Source organism: Zea mays, chromosome 4 (assembly GCF_902167145.1).
Source record: "Zea mays cultivar B73 chromosome 4, Zm-B73-REFERENCE-NAM-5.0, whole genome shotgun sequence".
Lineage (NCBI taxonomy): Eukaryota > Viridiplantae > Streptophyta > Magnoliopsida > Poales > Poaceae > Zea > Zea mays.
In genome coordinates this window covers 12,708,908-12,725,118 of record NC_050099.1, presented here as the reverse complement: position 1 = coordinate 12,725,118, position 16,211 = coordinate 12,708,908, and positions in this window count along the sequence as shown.

Below are 16,211 nucleotides of genomic sequence, written 5' to 3'. Positions count from 1 at the left end.
GCATTCACTCAATGTGGATCCATCTTTCAGGCCAAGAAAACAAAGGCTTCGGAAAATGTCCGATGACAAAGCTGAAGGTGCTCGAAACGAAGTGAAGAGACTTCTTAGTGCTGGTGTTATCAGAGAGGTCAAATACCCAAAGTGGCTAGCTAACACTGTTATGGTGAAGAAGGCAAATGGTAAATGGAGAATGTGCATCGATTTTACAGATCTTAACAAGGCTTGTCCAAAGGATGAGTTCCCATTGCCAAGAATAGATTCTCTAGTAGATGCAGCAGCTTCATCAGAGCTTATGAGTTTACTAGATTGTTACTCAGGCTACCACCAAATCTGGATGAAGAAGGAAGATGAGCCGAAGACCAGCTTCACAACCCTCAGTGGTACATATTGTTATCTTCGGATGCCTGAGGGGCTCAAGAATGCTGGAGGAAGCTTCAGTAGAATGACAGCCAAGGTCCTCCATTCTCAGATAGGCATAAATGTGCTAACATATGTTGATGACATCATAGTAAAAAGCACGAAGCAAGAAAATCATATCACTGATCTGCAAGAAACATTTGCTAATTTCAGGCAAGCTGGCCTGAAATTAAATCCTGAAAAATGTGTCTTTGGAGTAAAGAAGGGTAAGTTCATTGGTTGCCTAGTTTCAACGAAAGGGATCGAAGCCAATCCAAACAAGATCGAAGCCATACTTCGAATGGAACCGCCAAGTACGAAGAAGGGGGCCCAACGGTTGGCAGGAAGATTGGCTTCATTGAACAGATTTATATCTAGATCAGCAGAAAGAAACTTGCCATTCTTTGAAATACTAAAGTCAGCCAAAGTCTTTCAGTGGGGCCCAGCTCAACAGAAAGCCTTCGAAGAGCTGAAGCAATACCTGATTGATCTAACAACATTAACTCCACCTGCGCCAGGGGCTCCGTTACTATTATATGTGGCAGCTTCGCACTCTGCAGTGAGTGTGGCGCTTGTACAGGAGAAATTAGAAGGACAAATCAAAAAACAAGCCCTAGTATACTTTGTCTCCGAAGTTCTAAGCTTATCAAAGAAAAATATACAGAATTGGAGAAGGTGTTGTATGCTGTCTTAATGGCCTTCAGGAAGCTTCGACACTACTTTCAGGCATTCCATATAATTGTCCATTCATCTCAGCCTTTGAAAGATATTATGAGGTACAGAGAAGCTACTAGAAGGATTGGAAAGTGGGCTGCGGAACTTAATGAATTCAGCAGTGATTATGTGCATAGATCCTCGATCCAGTCCCAGGCGTTAGCAGACTTCATCGCTGACTGGACGCCAGGGGCTCAGGAAGAAGAAGCAAATAAAGACGCCGAAGCTTGAACAGTGTTTTGCGACGGTTCCTGGGGAACCTTCAGGGCAGGTGCAGCTGCTGTCTTGGTTGCACCTTCCAAAGTTAGAACATGCTATGCTGTAAAACTTGATTTCAGCTGCACAAATAACATTGCTGAATACGAAGCCTTGCTTTTGGGGCTTCGAATGTTAAAGGCAATGGGGATAAGAAGGGCGGTCCTTAAAACTGATTCTCAAGTTATTTCTGGTCATGTTGATAAGAGTTATAGAGCAAGAGATCCGAAGCTTGAGAAATACCTGGATACAGTTCGAAGGCTTGAAGCTTCTTTCGAAAGGTTTTCTATCAAGAATATTCCACAAGGAGAAAATGAGCACGCTGATCTGCTAGCCAAGTCAGCAGCACAGGGGCTGCCTTTACCTTCGGAAGTATTCTTTGAGACAATAAGAGCACCTTCGGTGGAACTTCTTGAAAGAGCAGTACTCACTATATTTCCTATTCATAGTGAAGATTGGAGGACTGAGATCATATCTTTCCTCCAAGGTAACTGCCTTTCAGACGACGAAGCTTATAATAAGAGAATGGAGGCAAGAACAAGACCATATGTAATAATAGAAGAGGAGTTGTACAAACATGGAGTCTGCTCTCCACTCCTCAAGTGCTTATCAAGAACCGAAGGTATAGAGCTGATGAAGGAAATACACGCAGGCTTGTGTGGATCTCATATTGGATCTAGACCTTTACTGGGAAAAGTTTTTCGACAAGGATTTTACTGGCCGAAGGCAGCTTCGGATGCAGCAGAGCTAGTCCAAAAATGTGAAGGCTGTCAAAAATGTGCAACAGACCAGAAACAACCTTCATCTCTCACCTAATTAATACAGCCCACTTGGCCATTGCAAAGATGGGGCCTCGATTTGCTAGGTCCACTTCCACCAGCACAAGGTAATTTAAAATATGTTGTGGTGGCAGTGGAATATTTTTCCAAGTGGATTGAGGTGAAGCCTTTGGCCACAATAACTTCGGTCACAGTCCAGAATTTTTCTGGCAAAATATTGTTTGTCGTTTCGGCGTGCCGAAGGCTATCACTGTAGACAATGGAACACAATTTGATGCTAAAGCTTTCAAGGAATTCTGTGATCAGATTGGCACAAAGATTCATTTCGCATCAGTCAGACATCCAGAGTCAAATGGACTTGTCGAAAGAGCAAATGACATTATAATGATGGGAATAATAAAGTTAATCTTCAATCAGCCCAGAGGAAAGTGGCCAGATGAGTTGATTAAAGTGGTGTGGAGCCACAACACAACAATATCAAGGTCTACAGGTTTTACACCATTCAAGTTATTGTTTGGTGACGAAGCTGTAACCCCAGAAGAAGCTAAGGCAGGGTCAATTAGAACAGTAGCTTCGGCAGAGGACGAAGCCAATTATTCTGTGGCAAAAGATGCTATAGAAGGGATCAGACTTTAGGCTGTCGAGAATATTAATAAATATCAAGCCGAAATAATAAAATGGCGTGACAGAAAAGCTCGACTAAAAGATATCAAGCCAGGGCACCTGGTGCTTCGAAGAGTGGCTAATCCAGACACAGTAGGCAAGTTACAGCTAAAGTGGGAAGGACCCTTTCTGGTGGTATCTTCGTCAAGGCCCGGTTCTTACAGGTTGAAGGATATGGACGACAACGATATTCCTAGATCTTGGAATGCGGATGAGCTTCGGCGCTATTATGTATAAATTGATGTAATCTTTTTCATTTTCCTATGGCACCCTTTTCCTTTCTAAAGGGGGAGAAAGGTTTTTAAAGGGGCCATAATTGTAACTTTTCCTTTCTTATTCAGCTCCATGAGAGCAAAATCCCCCAAATATGTAAATATAAAATCTGAGCATGCACCATCGAGTGCAGAGAAAAAGAAAAAAGCAGGGAGAAGCTCAAAAGTCGTTCCTTAGGGGATGCAGAGCATGACGAAGCTACAAAAAGTCGTTCCTAAGGGAGCACAGCGTAAGTTTTCTGCTCAAAAGTCGTTCCTTAGGGAATGCAGAGCCAAATACCGCCGAAATATAAGGCGAAGCGCGAAAAGTCAATGCGAATACCGTCGAAATAGAAGGCGAAGAAGTTCAAAAGACGTTCCTTAGAGAATGCAGAACTTACACCAAAAAATAAAAGGTGCAGCCGAAAAATAAACGGCAAAGTGATTTCAGTCATTCCTTAGGGAATGAAGGTTGTGGATGAAGCTTCGGATGTGTGTGTTTGGACATTCATTTGCACGATACATTACATCATACATTGCATACATAAACATTCATTTAGACATACATAGGTTCATCATCATCATCATACCATACAGATACAAACAGTTGCTTCGGCTCTAAGAATGCAGTTTCAAAAGCAGAATCATGCTTCATTGTGCAGGAAAGGTAAAAATATATTACAAGGTATGGACAAAGTTTACAGAGTAGAATCTAATTCTTAAATTACAATATTCTTTACAAAGGTTAATACAAGAGTTCTTAGAGTTTTTTCCACAGCTATCTATTCAAGCTTCATCATTATCTATTGAGCTTCGGATCGTCTATTAAGCTTCGGCTCTGTGCTCTTCAGCTTCGTCATCCTGCTCTTCAGCTTCGTCATCATGTACATATTAAAGTTTTGTAAGGAAAATTCAAGTTTAAAGGAAAAGGTAAGCGCAAGGTATGATTTTGTTACCGGCTTAAGATGACTACAAGCTTCGTCACCAGCCAAGCTTCGTCCACCCTTCGTCCATACTAGCTTTATAAATCTATTTCTTATGCTTCGGGCAAGATTGGGAATATCAATCAGATCTGCTGGTGATAAGCTAAAGTTGGGTCTATTGACAATCTTTCCATGTGTGCAGCCAGATTTCAGGAAAGCAATGGCTGTGCCCCGAGAAGCTTAGCTTCATCGGGCTCTGAACTAGCTTCTCCTTTTCTTCATCAATTTTAACATAAAACCATTCAGATTTCCAACCAGTCGGCCATTTAGTACGATAGCTGACCACTGGTGTTTTCATATCCTTCCGATAAGCAAAATTGTAGCAGTCGAAGTTCTCATGCAATCCATCTTCTCTAGCCTTCGTCTGATAATGAAGTTCATGTACTCGGCAGAATGCATCGGTGAGCGGCGCTACCCCTTGACTTCGGAGAGCCCAGATGTACACGCTGAGCCTAACAATGGCGTTGGGGGTCAGCTGATGAAGGTAAATCCCGAATTTTTCCAAGACTTCTGCAATCATTCCGTGCAGAGGAAATCTCAACCCTGCTTTGAAGAAACTCTTAAAAACTACAACTTCATCATCTTCTGGTTTCGGGATAGTTTCTTCCCCGCCAAAGCGAACCAATCCCTTCTTGGCTTCTCTGAAGTAGCCTAGCTTCATCATCATAGTCATATCAGCTTCAGCCACAGTTGATTTCTCAAAATTCAGATGGCTGGGCTTCGATGGCATAATGATGTTATAATCAATCTCTCCTTCATTAGCATCACCCTCTTCAATATCTGTCTGCTCGGCTTCAGCAGCGGGTGCTTCTTCGTCACAAGCGCTTTCAGTCACAATCAATCCCGACCGCTTCATAACTACGGAGATAGGCGCAGTTTCAGCAGCTTCGGCTTCCTCTCCATCGCGAGTAACCCTAGCTGTTGAGCGTACCCTGGCCATTTGATTTTGATTTTTTTGTGTTTTGACGAAGTTGAAATTTTTTTATCTTTGCCGAAGCTCTCTCTTGTCACGAAGCTAGAGCAAAATGATCTTTCGGTTCAGAATACAGTGAGCAAGCTTCGGCTATGGTCAAATTTTTTGGCAGCACAACAGTGCAATGGCAATCAATGTTGTGGTAACTCCACACCTACCCGTCTGTTTATATAGTGCTGCAGGTGGGAAGGTGAATCGCCAAGTTGCCCGCACCCGCTGAACGGTGGACCACTCGACGCCTGGGAAGTGAATTACCAGATCGTTCGTACCCGCTGCATGGTGGGCCACCTTGCGCTCCAAATATTTTAATCGTTTCTCGGCAACGAGCTCAGGGAAGGTGTTTTTCGGACCTTCGGCATACCGAAGCCTTTGAGATTTTTTCACGGATCAAGCTCGTTACGAAAAATGATATAGCACCGCGAAGGGGCTACTATTGGGGGTATGCTTCATCGCTGAAGGTCCCATAAGAAGAAACACCTTCGGAAGATTGACACAAAGCTGAAGCTACCAATCAGAAGGCTTCGGAGTATATTTCCAAAGGCACCGACTTAAAGATGAAATGACCAATCGGCCCATGATAATTTGTATTATGATTGTAGACCTTTGTAAAGGGCATGATTGTAATTCTCCACAGACTGCGTCCTGTGCCTATAAATAGATGAACAGTACCCCTGTACTGTTCATGTATCTGGTAATCGCTCGCGCACCACACTTGGATTTTTGCCTTCTGTCAAGCCTAAGGTATAAATGTAATTAAATAGTATATTTGATATCCAAGTTTATATAATGATAACATATGAATAACATTATATGTCTATTTGTATAATCTTTCATGTTTCATATGTTTCATCTTTCATTGTCTTATAACCGTGATGATGAAGGTACGTCCTTCATGACCTTCGTCCGAAGATCGTTATATCCTAAGGGAAATAATACTTCGAAAGACGAAGTACTTTAACATTTAATACTTTGTGTTGCCTTGTTCTTGATTCATAGCATTTGAGAACAAGTCTCCAACAGGTACCTTCTAAACCCTAAAAACGGGGCAATCGACTTAAGTCGGGAGACCAACTTAAGCTGGTGTTACATGCTCACGCATACTAATCGAGGGTACCTTCTAAACCCTACAAACGAGGCAAACGACTTAAGTAGGGGGACCGACTTAAGCCGGTGTTACATGCTCATGCATTCACGTCAAGGGTGATTTCTAAACCCTATCAACGGTGCAGCTAGCGCAAATCACACGTTAGTCTACGCTGGCAGCATATGCTCCTACTAAGACAATATGGGAGGAACTCATACACGGTCTCAGGCTGACACAAACACTGAATTCAACCCTCATTAGATACCTAATGTTATGATACAGTCATCGGACTGCCACCACAGAGCAGTATGATCATAGGTTCATGACACACTCAGTTACAAGATCAAGCAGCGTCGTCTTTAGTGACGGGAGCTGATCTAGAATCGCTCGGAGGAGGTCTCGCATCCAACCCTGACGTGGACAACACATCCACAACAATGTCCTTGGGAACGACTGCATTAGGCTTCTTCGCAAGTAGTCAGCCGACGCATATCACCTTGTCCATGGCTTTATCATGAGAGGCTTTCAATAACTTGCAGATGTTCTCTAAGACCTTGACGTTGTGCTCCAAAACCTCTAGTTTTCTTGCTTGAGATCTCGACAAATCACATAGGTCCTTAAGCGTAGAATCCTTGAAGGACAGTGACTCATGGATCCCGTTGACCAACTCTTGTAAGAGAGCCAATTTGCCTTTTCTCTTCTCAAGCTCTGTCATAGTTAGGTTGTGGCTATTTCATATGGCAGTTTGATCAACAACAACATCTTTATACAATTCTTCCAAGTTGTCTCGATAAGTGGATAAGATTTCGATATTCTTCCTTCTGCCGACCAACCTCCACCTCTAGCCTTCACACTTCATCCCGCGTATCAAAGCGCTCCAAATAGCGGACTAACAACAAGGAGTAAGAAAGTTGAAGTGCTCCAAATATCTCATGATTCTTTTCCTCCATGTTGAATTTCCATTGCAATGACCTGTTTGCTTCATGGGCACCATCGAGAAATACAAACACTTGACGGAACTCCGCCTGGGAGCATGCCAACTTATCTTCAAGATCAAAGTGTTTCTTTGAAGCAACTGTAGGATTCCACATAAGTCAATGATGGGAAGCATACAACAAGACTGAATGCAAGGAGATAGCAACATTGCCATGATTCTACGTCGCATGAGGGACCTACAGGTCTACCAGTTTCTTCTTGAGCATCACAACTTTAGACTATAGCTAAGAGGAGTGCTTCTCACGGAATCAGTCTGAGCATCTTTTTAGTTGACCCTCAGCCTGAAGCAAAGATATGGCGACCTGACTCAAAGTATCATATAGGAGAAAACAATAAATCAGACGCCAGTCGGCAAAAAGACAGGATAACAAGCAACAAAGGTCATTACCGAGAGATCAACAAGGAAATCTGACTCATATGAAGCTGGCACAAGCTGGACTTCTTTTCGAGCAGCGGCACAGAAAGGGATTATAGGGTTGACATGAACGATAGCAGAAGAAATCAAAGGACCAATTTGCAGCACGACACCCATTGGGATTTCAATGTCTGGGTGAGAGACAATGTCAGTAATAGATTCATCTACAACACCTGGCACATTAACCTCTAAAATGCCTGAGCCGCTCTCCTGGGTACTGTAACAAACTTGGCCACCACTCGGGCACCATCACCCTTGGGAGCTGAAGGTGAATCATGTAGCATCACTGTTCCCTCGGTAGGCAGCACCTCTATCCTCGTATCCTCGGGGCTGGAGAGGGATCGACACATTTCCGTGTCTTTCTTCAATCAACACTTTGTCCACTATAAACTGATCACCAAGCGACAGGTCGACATGTAGCCCAACAGACAACAAGGCAACTGGAAGTGTTGCATCTCTAGAACTCATGTTCTCCTCGGCCTCCGCCCATGGATCACAAGGAGGGGCAACCAATGCTCGGGGGCTCGCTCACCCGACACACACTAACATCCACAACATGTACCTCCAGCAGCTCACTCGACATGGTCTCTGGGATGGCTTCCTTGAGGAAAACATCGAATGGAGACATATCTAAGCCATGAAGTTTGACGACATTTTCGGAAGGAGTGAGGTCACTCAAGTCCTCCTGAATCTTTGAACGCCTCCGGCGAGGAACACGAGAAGTTTCTTCCTCTCTTTCTTCCTCTTCTCCCTCTACCACATCATCCATATAGTCCACCTGAATAGCCAGTTCTTCAATGGTAGCCTTGCTACTCCTAGTCAGATTGTCTTGGGCAGACACTAGCTTCATATCTGATGTTTTTCAAAGCTTTCTTCTCTTTGTTCCTTCCTTTGGGGCCTTCAATTTCATAGAAGGTTTACTGACATGTCGGCACTTAAAGGTCACTTTGAACTCTATCTTGTCCCCCAACAATGCCTGATTGCTCTAGGGCTTCATTCACAGCGCCGACATCCTCAGCTTCTGACTCTCACGCCAACACATCCCACATAGCCTCAATCTCAGAGCTTCCAGCAAGTTTTATGATCAGCATGTGAGTCACTTTCAACTCGTTGGCCAAGCCCTCATTGGCCACGATGGTTGCCTTAACCTCTCTTTCAATCTGCCGCATCTTGTTCTGTGGAGGTACACTTCCCTCACGCAGGGGAGGGTCAGAAACAAATAAAGAAATGGATCTTTGTAACAAAAGAGCAATATTGCAAGCATCAACACAAAGATATTAGTCAACATTTTCTATTACGGAAACAAGGAGAGTAAACTCACCTCACCAGGAAGGTTTCATGCCAAATAGGCTAGAGGAGCACCCTCATTGAAAACGTCGCCCTTGAGCATGGTACCAACTTGAAGCGAAACATCTTCTTTAGTTATTTGCCGGTTAGTAACTTGGGATGGATCCCTCACTCCAGCATACATATAAGCCGGATGAACTCGATCCTTCAACGGTTGAATATTGTGAAACACAAAGTCTATTACCACTGCTTGATCACTCAAACCAGTGGCAGAGCGCAACCAAGAAACAAGGTATGGCCAGGGCCCAGGGCTAAGCGGATGAGCCGTGAGCGAAGAAGCAGGCTGCGAGCAGAGTTGGAGAGGGGAACTAGAACGGCAACTGTTGACAACGGATAAGCGGGCTGCGACAACGTGTACTCTTTTAAGTTGACAATCTCGGGAAGCAAGATCACAACCTCAGTGTACTCCAGGTTAGTCGGACCTTCTAGCCAGCTTGCTATCTTGACATCAGGTCCCTCCCTGCCCGAGCAGGAAGAAAATTGTCGTAATTTTTAAGGTGAACCTGTGAAAATGCCATCCTTTGTTACTATCTCATAAAGGAATGTCTAAATATTTAGCTTTACGACCTAGCGCAGTTCTATACTCGCTCCCCCAACTACCTGATGACTCCTATCCTTCATGCGGAGCTTACAATGATACAAATGTTTCCACAATCCAAAGTGGGGGATATCCCAAGATATGCTTCACACATATGAATAAAAATAGCAATTTGAAGTATGGAATTGGGATTCAAATGTGACAAGTCAATGGAATAGAAATCAAGAAGACCACGAAAAAATAGACAGACATGCGGCCCCAATCCACAAATGAAGAACGATGTGAAGGCCATGGATTCGTGTGTATCCTCGCTTGGTGGACAAATCCATTCCTAGGTTTTCCATAAATTCACCTCCATAGGCAAAAGAACACCCATGTCCACAAGGTGCAGGAGATCGGTTTCAGTGACGGATGAAGCAAAAAAGGCAGTAAAAGGGAATTGACTGTTAGGATCGAAGGGGACGACAAAATCCACAAACCTCCCATGCTGGCTAATCGTCTTCCTCTTTGGAGCCATGGCAACGACCCTGATTAGGAAGCAATCACTGGAAATCGCGAGATTGAAGGTTGTAAGCGCACTGAACAAAGTTAGTGTTTCAAGCGGATCGAACAAGTAAGGCAGTTATAAAGTTCTCGAGGCTTGGCATGACATCACTTGGAAACTGAATAGTGTTGGGCATGGGTAGTTAGACCATTTTTCAAACAAAAAACGAAGACAACTGAACTCATACTCAGATAAGATTTGCTTGGGAAGCAACAAATTCAATAATTAACAGCACAAGAATTCAACAAAACACCAACTAGTCTGTTTCACCATTCATTTTGTTCTTACATCAAAAGGGTTAGTCCATATGAACTGACCCTGCAACAAAATATAACCCACATTTCAAGCTAGATTACTACTAAATAAACTACCCTACTTCTACTGCTACACTACCCTACTTCTACTACAACTACACTCTACTACTTAAGCCGGTGGCACATCGCCATCGACACCACCGCCATTGCAGTTGTCGCCCTCGTCGCCTCCCTTGTTGTCGTCGCCACCCTTCTCATCGCTGCCTTCATTGTTGTCCTCGTCGGACTCGTCCTCGTCTGACTCATCTGAGCTGGCGAGGCCCAGGCGCTCAATAGCCTTGAGAAAGGCTCTTTCACCCGGGGAGAGCCCTATCAAGTTATCAGTGTTCACCGATGAGGAACTCAATGAGGAGCGAAGGGTCAAGGACTCAAAGAGGGTGGGTGACCTCTTGTTTTTTTCCACTTCCGACCATGGGGTTTGAAAGTTGGGGTTTTCTCAAGCTGGAGGAGAAGGAGAGTTTGAAGAACTCAGAGGTGGAGTAGTAGGAAATGGCAAGGATTCTCATATTTATGGACACAAAGAGCCACCGCTTCATGTCTCATTCATACAGTGAACCGTCAGAGTCAGTAAAGGCGCCGCTTGGAGTATTAAGGGATAACATTTTATGGAAAACACGGCATCAGAGGTCAATTATCCGCATCTTGACCCCATGTCAAGTTGGAGAACTATTTTCTGGACAAGACATCACACTCATTGGGTGCACTATGTCATGCTACTTGGAAAATGGATGGATACTGTCGGCGTTTCGGACCCGGGGGGGTCCCTGGACCGACGAGTAAATTTGTCGCTGCGTGCCCCTATCCAGATGGGTTGGCGCGAGACGGAACACAAGGGGGGAACGCGGCTCGTGTTATCTCGCACCAGGGGGGTGCTTGCAGTACGGGTTACAAGCATTCGCGCGAGAGAGAGAGTGAGCCTGTTCGTTTTGCTCGTCCCTCCGTGCGACCTCTCGCATGAAGGCCCTAGACCTCCCTTTTATAGTTGCAAGGAGAGGGTCCAGATGTACAATGGGGGTGTAGCTAGGCGCTAACGTGTCTGGCAGGGAAGTGCCTGAGCCCTGTGTACATGCCAACGTGACTGTCGGAGAAGTGCTTGAGCCCTGCGTAGGCGATAACGTGGCCATCGGAGAAGCGCCTGAGCCCTGTAGAAGCACAGCTGTCGGTGCTGCTGGGATCCTATTGACGTCTCCTTGCTTCCGTAGGGGGCTGAGAGCCACCGTCGTCATGGACGCACGCGGGGAGCCATCATTACCTGTTACCAGGATGAGCCAGATGGGACGCCGGTCTTGTTCCCTCGTAGCCTGAGCTAGCTAGGGGAGGGTAATGATGTATCCCTTGTGGCGCGGTCGGTCCGAGCCCAAGGTCGGGCGAGGCAGAGACTTCTCCTGAGGCCGAGGCCGGGGTCGGGCGAGGACGCGATTCCTCCCGAGGCCGAGGCTGAGGCCGAGTCTTGGGGTTGCCTCGTCCCGAGGCCGAGGCCTAAGGTCGGGCGAGGTGGAGCTTCCTGTTGCGCTCGAGGTTGAACTTGTTGTTGTCAGCCTTGCCCGGGTGGCTGGCACAGCAGTCGGAGCGGGGTGAGTGGCGCTGTTTTCCTGTTAGATCGGTTAGTGAAAGGGCAAAGTGACTGCGGTCACTTCGACCTTGCCGATTGAGGCGCGCGTGTCAGGATAAGGTGTCAAACGATCCTCGCATTGAATGCGCCTGCGATACGGTCGGTTGGAGAGGCGATCTGGCCAAGGTTGCTTCTTGACGAAGCCTGCCCGGGCTGGGCCTCAAGCATGCCGAGGGTGCGCCCACTGCCTGAGGAGGCCCTCGGGCGAGACGTAACTTCGTCCGGGACTACAGTTCCCACCCGAGGCAGGGCTCGGGCGAGGCGATATCGCGTCCCTTGGGTAGACGAAGCCTTGACATGAACCGTGCCCATCAATCTTTGCGGTTTGTGCTGAGGGTGGTTACCAGCCGTGTTTAGGAGTGTTGGGGGTACCCCTAATTACGGTACCCGACAGTAGCCCCCGAGCCTCGAAGGGAGTGTTGGTACTCGCTTGGAGGCTTTGTCGCACTTTTTGCGAGGGGATCGACCTTTCTCGGTTATACTTTGTTCCGGTGGGTGCGCGCGAGCGCACCCGCCGGGTGTAGCCCCCGAGGCCTCAGAGGAGTGGTTTGACTCCTCTGAGGTCTTAATGCCTTTTGTGATGCCTCGGCCGGCCTGGTTGTTCCCTCATGCGACCTGATTGTAGCCCGGGTACATGGTCAGGTTCCGAGTTTTTAGGCTGGTTTGTTGACGCTGTCAACGGTTTGGTCGTAGCCGGGTTGCGAGAGCAGCCCCCAAGCCTCTGCGTGGAGCGAGAGGACGATCAAGGACTGTCTCGACTTTTATTATACGCCCCTTCGTCGCCTTTCCGCAAGGAGGAAGGGGGGGAAAGCGCCATGTTACCCTCGGAAGGCGCCGAACATGGTGTCTCCAGTGAGTTGCTAACGGGTGATCCGAGTGGACGCCTGTGCCCCGTTCGATAAGGGTCGGCTAGTGGCCTAGAGGCGCGCTCCAAAAGTACCTGCAGGTGATTTGCCGGACCCGGACCCGTTCGATAGGGTCCGAGGGCTCGATGCCTCCCTCTGGTGGGATTCCGTTACAAAATCGCTCCTGCTGGTCTCGGAAATGTCCTAGGGTACCTCGGGAGTGTAGCCCGAGCCTCGGCCATGTAACGGACGTACCCAGAGTCATCCCTCACTCTGCGTGTTCTGGGGCGGCTGTTGAACCCTTCCGAGGACCTTTTAGCAACAGCGTTTGCCCTAGGGCCATCGCTACAGCTGTCTTTCCGCCCGAGACGGAGGTCGTTGCCGCGCTGCTGATGGAGCGGTTGCTGACGAGCCACCCGGAGTTTGTTATCCCGTAGGCCCTCTGGTGTGGAGGTTGTTCATACCCGCGGGAGTGGAACCGGAGTCCCGTTTGTAATGGTACCCTGAGTATGGGTGTTTGTTCATTGTGGCCACTGAGGCTTGAACATTTGGGCATTTGGGCGCGATGTCGTGTTTCTTCCTCATTTCGAGCACTAGGACTCGTCTGTCGGCTAGCTGAGCCACTTAACCGAGCGTGAGTTGCTTTGCGCGGAAGGTGACGAGTGAGGTATCCGTATCCCGGAGGCGTAGGAGTCCCTTGGCTTGGTCGGCCTTGCTGCTCAAGGCTTCTCTTGCTCAGTTTTAGAACCCTCGGTCGCTCTGTGATGAGCTGAAGCCGGAGGCAGCGGCAGCGGCGTGGACAGAGGCGGAGTCGGCTCGAAAAGAGGCTTCGTCGGCCCGGGAGCATGTGGCTTCCCAGGCCAAGGAGGTGCAGCAGCGGCGGCTAGAGCTTGGCCAGGTCATCCGCGAGCGGGACCCATCCCGGAGTCACGCCGCCGAGGCCGGGAGCCGGGCTGAGGTCCTCGGGGGACAGCGGCTGAGGCTACGGTGCGGCTAGCCGGGGTGTCTGCTCGGGCCGGAACCCTTGTGGAGAACCTGGTCGTGAGGGCCCAAGCGCGGTGCTGGCGTCCTCCTTCGAGGTGGAGATCCTTCCGCCCGAGTCGCCGTCCGAGGCTGGGCCAGGATCTGCCGAGGGTGGAAACGTCGCCGAGGGTGCTGGTGCTCTCCCTGCCGATGTCCGAACCTGCAGGAACAGTTTGTCTGAAGTATGCGTATGTTTTTCACGGCCGCTGGGGCCTAAACATTTTAACGCCGGATTATAAAGCTACGTTTTCTTTCCTCTCGTTTCGTGTGTTAGGACTTGTTTGGTAGTAGAGTCCCTCGTCCGAGCGTGAGTTACTTTTCGTGGAAGGTGATGAGTGAGGTATCCGTATCTCGGAGGCGTGGGAGTCCCTCGGCTCGGTCGGCCTTGCCGCTGACGTGTACTCTCGTCGTTTTTAGGGTTCTGCTATCGAAGTAGTCGAAACAGCACGAAAGTCGTTCTGGCAGAAAAGTTTTCAAGCGTTAGGACTTGTTCGGTAGCAGAATCCCTCGTTCGAGCGTGAGTTACTTTTTGCGGAAGGTGATGAGTGAGGCATCCGTATCCTAGAGGCGTAGGAGTCCCTCGGCTCGGTCGGCCTTGCCGCTTACGTGTACTTTCGTCGTTTTTAGGACCTCGCTATCGAAGCAGTCGAAAAGCGCGAAAGATGTTCTGGCAAAAGACTTTTCCGAGAAATTTTGACGCAGAGGGGGTTCCCCCCTTCTAGCCCCCGAGGGAGGGTCGGGCTTTGCCGAGGCAGGGCTGATCCTTCCTTGACGGTTAGACTTTATTTATGTATGTAAAGAAAAAACGAGGTATATGAACGACTTGAAACATCTGAAGGGTAGAAGCGACGTAGCTGTTGGATGTTCCAAGCGTTGTTGTAGACCTCGCCTTGATCGTTGGCCAGCTTGTATGTTCCGGGCTTCAAAATCTTGGCGATGATGAACGGCCCTTCCCAGGGAGGAGTAAGCTTGTGGCGCCCTCGGGCGTCTTGTCGCTGTCGAAGTACTAGGTCTCCCACCTAGAAGTCTCGGGACCGAACCCTTCGGGCGTGGTAGCGTCGCAGAGACTGCTGATACCGTGCCGAGTGTAGTAAGGCCACATCCTGAGCCTCTTCCAGCTGGTCCAATGAATCTTCTCGACTGGTCTGGTTGCCTCGGTTGTCGTACGCCTTTGTCCTCGGGGAACCGTATTCTATGTCTGTGGGTAAGATAGCCTCGGCCCCATAAACTAGAAAGAACGGCGAGAAACCCATGGCTCAGCTCGGCGTCGTCCTCAGACTCCAGACCACCGAGGGTAGCTCTCTCATCCACCGCTTGCCAAACTTGTTGAGGTCATTGTAGATCCTCGGTTTGTCCCTGTAGAATCATACCGTTGGCACGCTCCACCTGCCCATTCATCATGGGGTGAGCTACGGCGGCCCAGTCCACACGGATGTGGTGGTCCTTGCAGAAGTCCAGAAACTTCTTCCAAGTGAACTGTGTGCCATTGTCGGTGATGATGGAGTTTGGGACCCCAAAGCGATGAATGATGTTGGTGAAGAACGCCACTGCCTGCTCGGACCTGATGCTGGTTAAGGGTCGGACCTCGATCCACTTGGAGAATTTGTCAACGGCGACCAGCAGGTGCAAGAAGCCCCCTGGTGCCTTCTGCAAGGGACCGACGAGGTCCAGACCCCACACTGCAAATGGCCAGGTGATGGGTATTGTCTGCAGGGCCTGAGCGGGCAGGTGTGTCTGTCTCGCATAGAATTGACACCCTTGGCAAGAGCGTACAATCCTTGTGGCGTCGGCCACCGCAGTCGGCCAGTAGAAACCTTGTCGGAAAGCATTTCCCATGAGGGCTCGAGGTGCTACGTGGTGTGTTGGAACTTGCTCTCTGCTGCAAGTGGGCCAACGGGGGTGAACAATGGCGACAACAGGGTTACGTGCACGGGGGCAATAGCTCTGTTGATCTAGCCTCTCACGGGCACTGTGCGGGGGTATTTATAGGTGTCTGAGTGCCCAGCGTCTTGTGTTAAGGACGCATGTGCCCTCAGACGCCTAGTTTATCCCCAGAATATTCCCATAAAGCAGGGTTACAAGCTGTAATTACAAGTTTGCCTTTACAAGTCAGGCCCATAATACAGAGGCGGCCACGCGGGGCCCGTTACAATGGGCCGGATCACACGTGGGCCTTGGGGCTGAACGAGGCCGCGCCGTGTGAGGTCGTCGCCGCAGGCCTTCGTCAAAGCGCCGAGTCCTGCGAAGGGTGTCCCTGCCCGCTTTGCCTCCGGCGGACCAGCGGCTGCAGCGAAGGCCTCGAGCGAAGGGTGGCGTCTTTGCCTTCGCTCCAACATTTGCCCTCCGAGGGACCAGTTCGACAAAGTCACCTGGTGCCGAAGACGTCGCTAGATGGCGGAGACGCTGCCCTCGCTCGAAGTGGTTCCGCGGGGGTTTTTGATGTGACCGTTGATGGACGGCGTACTGTTGGATTGCGGGT